Source organism: Tursiops truncatus, chromosome 9 (assembly GCF_011762595.2).
Source record: "Tursiops truncatus isolate mTurTru1 chromosome 9, mTurTru1.mat.Y, whole genome shotgun sequence".
Classification (NCBI taxonomy): domain Eukaryota; kingdom Metazoa; phylum Chordata; class Mammalia; order Artiodactyla; family Delphinidae; genus Tursiops; species Tursiops truncatus.
Window position 1 is genome coordinate 91,446,326 of NC_047042.1, and position 6,551 is coordinate 91,452,876.

The window sequence follows — 6,551 nt, forward strand, 5'->3', positions numbered from 1 at the left end:
GTTGGTAGAGAGTGAAAGACGGAAAGGAAGGGCTGGGAAACAAAAGCTATAAGGTTTTGAGTCCAGGTCAATCCTACCTTGTAAACTATTCTCAAAAGAAGACTTAACCCCTCTCCCCAGCTCTCTCTGCATGACACCTGCCTATATGCTGAATGGTGGTCCTTGGGGTGAGGGTGTGTCACTCTGACCGGGTTCAGCACACCCACACCCCAGACATACAGACTCACCTTTCGGTCTGCTTTGTAATAATTTGAGAAATTACAGAAAATGCCTATACTTTTAGTATCTCTTTATTAACGAAATGGCCACCCGAGTGACTAGGATTTGATGATCTTTTTACTATGGTCTCAGCTCACTGCATCCTGTAAGAGTATTTTTTTCTAGAGTATTTTTAGGTCTGTATGTGTAGTTCTAGGTCAATTCCTCCTTCGACCGACACTGAGCTTTAACTGTTGCTTCGTAATCTGAACAGTATGGTTAGTTAGGCCCACGGGTGAAATGCCAAGGCATCTGTTTATATGTTCCATCATTTATTTCCTCTTCATCATCAAGTGTACATCTCTCTCTACAGTAACTTCCCCTTTATCCCACATACCTGTGACCACGTGGCAATCATTCTATCCCAAACAGCTGCGTCAAGATCTTAGGCTTACTAAATAATTTGTCTTAGCTACAGAGTCAGTGGAGCTTTAATTTAAAATGCAAGTAGGGACCAGGGGGATCCTTTGGGTTTCACGGTTGAATGAAGTATTCAAACGTGCCCCACTTCTACTACTTCTACCACTACCAGCAGGCTGATGATTTTTGACAACTGGAACGATTCAAGTCCTGTTAATTTCCTTTCATCCTCCTTTCTTTTTCATCCCCAACTGTTTTCTATTCATCTTTTATCCTACTTTTAAAGCAAGAAAAACTGAAATAATTATTTAGAAAATCTCCCCTCCTGTCAAGACAGCAAAACCTATCGGGCAAGAGCAATTGACACAAAGTACTCCAAAAGAGAAATGATTCCTTAAACTTCCGGAGAAAAGAAATCAAGTTTGCACTGTGATCAAACTAAACTAAGTTACGTGGTAGTAAGGAAAATCTTTAATGTGAGAACATTTTTCCCCTTGCTCCTGTGCATTCATTCTCATGGATAAGGTGGGAGGTTTAGGTCTCTATATGAAATTTGGATGAGTTAGTGGATGTTAAGAGAATGGGTAACAATGATGGCGCTATTGATTGAGACAGGTTCTGGATTTCATATCTGGTTATTCATTTTAAAAAACCCAAACAAACAACAAACCGAAACCCTAATACGTACAGTGGAAGCCACGGCCTCGGTTCCGTCACACACCTGCTGTAACAGATCAAAGCTAACGATGGTCTAACACAATGGAAGTTGATTTCTCCTAACATCCCAGAGTGGGTGTTCAGCAGGTGACCTTTCGTGCAGTGATGCAGGGACTGAGGCTTCCCCCACTGCTGGGTGGGACCTCAGAGCCCTGTGCTTCCAGCTGGCAGACAGGAGAGAATGGGGGGTCCCAATGGGAGGTTTTCGTGGGCCAGGCCTAGGGGTGGCGTCCCTGTCTTCCATCTTCACTCCAAGGGCTACAACTCAGTCACGTGGCTCTACCTAACAAGAGTGGGCTGGGAAACGGATCTTCTCCAAGAGAAGGAGAGCAAGTTACAGGAAGACCATACAATCCCTGAACCGCCAAGGGCCCAGTTCTGCACTGGGTCATGTTCAAAGAAACATAGGTTCAGCCTCAAGAAATCATCACAGTAAGAAAGGTAAATTTAATCCCTGGCTGCTGTCACTCAAGAAAACTTCAGAAAAGAATTATCTTCTAAATGCACAAACTCTGTAAGTCTTCTTGCGTCTTGACCTTTGCATGTGTGTACCCCGTACACATGGCAGCCACCTCCCAAAGTCCTCTCCTCCCTACTCCAAGCTCCTGAATCGCTTTGCAACTTAGATTGCTCGGACTTCTCCCTCCCTTTCACCTTAACTGTGCCTCACTTAGCCCTCTAACCTTCGATTGCCCCATCTGTGAAATGAGAAACTTGAACCAGATGACCTTCATGTATTCAACACTCAGTGAATATTTATTAAGTGCCCACTGGGCTAGGCCAGCTCAGACATTCTCAGATGCTATGAAAAGGGCAAAATGCTTAAATCAGGGACTTTCCCTCAAAGTGGCAGAAGTCTTATGAGAATCCATACCCCACGGGGTTGTTTAACAGCCCCTTCACGTAATGAGGAAATAGATTTTTCTGATAAAAATAAGGTCCTTCTCTTTGTGTCATTAAGAAATGGTCAATGAAATTCACTGCAATTCATGAAAAACAGCTTATAGAACTGGAACTACCATTTCTTTAAAAAAGGCATTCCCAATTTGGGGAATCCAGTTTACAGAAGCAAAAATATCAATATCTAACAATACAGGCACAGAAGTATTTAACAATTTATTATTTAATACTTTATTGTAATTGGAGTGGCCAAAGACTAGACTCGACTGAAGCAGGACATTGGGCAAATCTCCCCAAACCAGAGGATATGATGCAGCTACCAAAAGATAACATGTTTGAGTTATATTCATCAACATATCAAGTGAGAAGAGTAAGTTTCAGAGTAAGGTGCCTCATATAAGCCCACGTGTATAGAAAGAATTTGGAAATCCCGAACTGTGCTGTGTGTCTTAGTAAGATCCTGGTGAAAGGTGCAGAAGGCTGCTAACCCCAGGCTTTCCACATCTAGGATGACAAGGGTCAGGAATGGAGATGTGAGATTATTAACTTTTTCTTTACTCATTTCTGGAGTGGGTTTTTTGTTCCATCTCTTGCAATGATTGCATACTTTGGAATTAAAACAATTTAAAGTATGATTGAAAGATGCTAAACAAAGATGCATTTTATAATGACATATGTAAATGGGTGGTAGTTCTCATGAAATTTAGAAAAAAGAAGTGAAGAGGAAGAATGTGTCTGTGTATCTCCACATTATAATATTCTTTCCCCTGGGAAGGCAGTTTCCAAAGCCAGGCAGGGCTGGTGTGTGTATCAGGCTATGCTATTCTCCACAGCAAGTGCAGCCCAAGACTCCGATTCCATGCTTAGCAAGCTATCTCTTCTTTAGAAATGTCATTTACCAGTTTTGTGTATATCAGAAGGTAAGTGCCCTGGACCTAAATATTTGGACCGTAGATCTCTCACTCTAATACACTCGTGCTGTGATTTGGGAGAAAAAACAAAGCTAGTCTGTGGTTTGGTTAGAAAGCATCAACTCCTCAGATCCTGATGACTGTTTGGTAAACTGAAAAAACAGAGTTACCAAAACCACAAGGCTGAGACCTGGACCACGGCTCCGCAAGATTCTGCAGAGATACAGCCCCTATGAGGCCAAAGAGCCAGCCAGCCTCACCCATGATCTGTTTGGTGGTTGGTTTCTGGCCTGTGTTATCACCCACTCTCGTCTTTATTCTCTCCGCAGTTCCCAGAGGTTGAAGACGCTCTCTTTTAGGTCAATTTACTAGAGAACTTAGCCCAGCATCTACGTATAGTTTATTGACAAAAACAAATTAAAACAGTGATGGCCATGTAGGCGGTTATCCTTCAGGAATTCCATGAAACAAAGTTGGATGAATGGTTAGCTGGTCCTCTTCAGCCACCAGGGATGTGAGGCAGTGAGAGGGCTCAGGCACCTCATCTACTTACACAGTCATAGGAGCCGAGTTTGCTCTGAGCCAGGGCTTTGACTACTAGGTCAAGTCTGCGGCAAAGGATGAATGAGGGAAGAGAGAAAGGATTACTGTCACTCCTCTCCTCCAAAAGAGATGTCTTGGAAAATGCACTTTATAATTTGTAAGCGTCATTTGGTATTATTTGAGGCTCAGAGAAGAGACCATAGATAAGAAATAAGGCAAAACAGTAAACACCAAGAAGGGTCATGTGGGCTGTTTGCCTGCGGCCTGCCTAATTCATGGCTGACTAGGCAAGATGTTCAGATCAGATCACCAGTTTCTACATATGTAATCGAATGGTTATCTACCAGGTGGATGGCATAAGTTAACACTTCTTGAGGAAGAAAAATAGCATAAAGCATTCCTGCGGGTATCCTATTAGTCATTGGTACATTTTTAAAGTATTTATTGAACACCTACTATGTGCCAGACACTGTTTTAGTGCGTGGCATACATCAGTGAACGCCTCTGTCTCACAAGCTTGTAGTGCAAGACAAAACAGAAACCCAGAAGAAATGAACAAATAATATCCAGGCGGTATGTGATACTGGCCAGATGAAAGATTCATATTGTAAATTCTATTGACTTTTAAGGGATGGAAAGATCGCAGTCTGCTGAAATAGTCAAGAAAAGCTTAAATTTTGAGCCAAACATTTAGGGATAGATTTGATTTAGAAATCAGAGAAGAAAAGGAAACATTTCACACGAGATGGGACAGCATGATAGCGGGAACATTTAAAAGTGCTTTACAGTTTGCGGAGCATTTTCTCATCCATGCTGTAGAGGTGAAAATGAGCAAAGTTTTTCAGAGTCAAGTTCTGAAATGAAGCTGACTTATCAGAAGGGAAACATCCCTCCTTTCCCCTCTACCCTTCCTTCCTGATCAGGGTTCATGGTTTCATATGGACCTGCTAATCTAAAGCCCTTCTACAGGGGAATTTCTCCCCACAGATGTGGCAAAGGGAGCCAGGAAGCTGTATTCTTCTGGATATCTCGCGTGTGTGTTGTGTGCCAACTAACAGTTGGCATGGGACACTTTCTATTTGGGGTGAACACGACATTTTACAGCTTATAATCCCAAATTAAGTAACTCCTGGACTTTGAAGGACTTCTCTTTCTTAGCCAATCTTACTTCTCATCCCTTCCCAGGTCAAAGTAGATCTATTCTTCCTCCCTATTTCGCAGCCCCATCTGGCTTTTCTACTTCTCTCTTGCTATATGCTGCTTGCTCCACCAAACCAGGTCCTACCATCACCCTTCAGTTTTTAGATCAAGCCCTACCACCTTCACAAGCTCCTCTCCATCTATAAGTGCCAGTGGTGATTATTTGCACCCTCCTGATCTCTGCAATGCTTCTTACTATTGGGAGGAGGTGTAACGTATCCCTTTGAGAATCTGATGAACACATATACACAAAAAATGTTCCTAATTTCAAGAGACTCATGTTTCTCTGAAAACATCACTTTATAGAACACATTTGTTTGGTACAAACCATATACTTCAATGCTTTCAAATATACTTTTATATTATTTTGTCTAACGTATGTCTTACTGTCATAATTAGACTAAACTTGAAAATAAAGCTATTTTAGAAATTTTTGGTAACCCTCTTAGAACTAGGTAGAATATAGAGCCCATGGGAGGTATATAATAATACAAAACAGAATGGATAAACAAACCGTGGTACATCCATACAATGGAATATCATCCAGTGATTAAACCAAATGAGATATCAAGCCACAGAAAAACATGCAAGAACCTTAAATGCTAAATGAAAGAAGCCAGTCTGAAAAGGCCACATGCTATATAATTCCAACTATATGACATTCTCGAGTAGGCAAGCCTATGGAGACGTTAAATAGATGAGTGGTTTCCAGGGATACAGGGGGAGGGAGGGATGAAAAAGTAGAGCACAGGGGATTTTTAGGGCAGTGAGTCTACTCTGTCTGATCCTATAATGGTGGATACACGTCACTGCACATTTGTCAAAACCCACAGAACGTACAAACACAAAGGGTGAACCCTAGTATAAACTGTGGACTTTAGTTTATAATAATGGATCAATATTGGCTTGTCAATTGTACAACGTACTACACTAAGGTAAGATGTTAATAATAGAGGAAACTGGGGAGGGGATAATAATGGGAACTCTCTGCATTTTCTGCTTATTTATCTGTAAAATTTCTAAACTTCTAAAACTGTCCTAAAAATAAAGTCTATTAATTTTTTTTAAGAAAGAGTTTCAGATTTTGACCGTAGCCTCTAATGACTATTGGGATAAAGAATAGGCAACTCCTAACGCAATGCGTGTATTTGAGGTTTTCAAAGGTTGTATCTATTGATGTTAAACTCAGTTAAACTTGTTGCTTGACATCACGTCGACACAATATCCAGGATTTTTAAATGAACTAACCAAATTAGTAAGATGGGTTCTCATGATATAGACTCAGCCCAATCCTAATGTCAATGAAAAATTCAACATTTAACACACAAATTTCAATGTGAAAAATACTATTAGCTTATAACTAGTGAGTCTTAGACATAAGCAGAAAGAAACCCCACCAAGACATGGTAGTTATTTAAAAGAGTTCTTTTCTCTTGGTCTGTCTCTCTATTCCTAACAGGAGCTTTGAGGAAAAGTCGTATCTATCTGGAACAAAATGAATATTTGGAACCACAGAACATCAGTTTAGCAAGTAAAGGGCCAAATTCAGTGTCTTGTTCTCAATTTTGAAGGAACATAGTTAGGGGTGACTGACCCAGGAAACTTCTCCCCCGAGGCTGTTTACGCCTGAATTGATTATTCTGAGGTCAGACAAGGATGTTG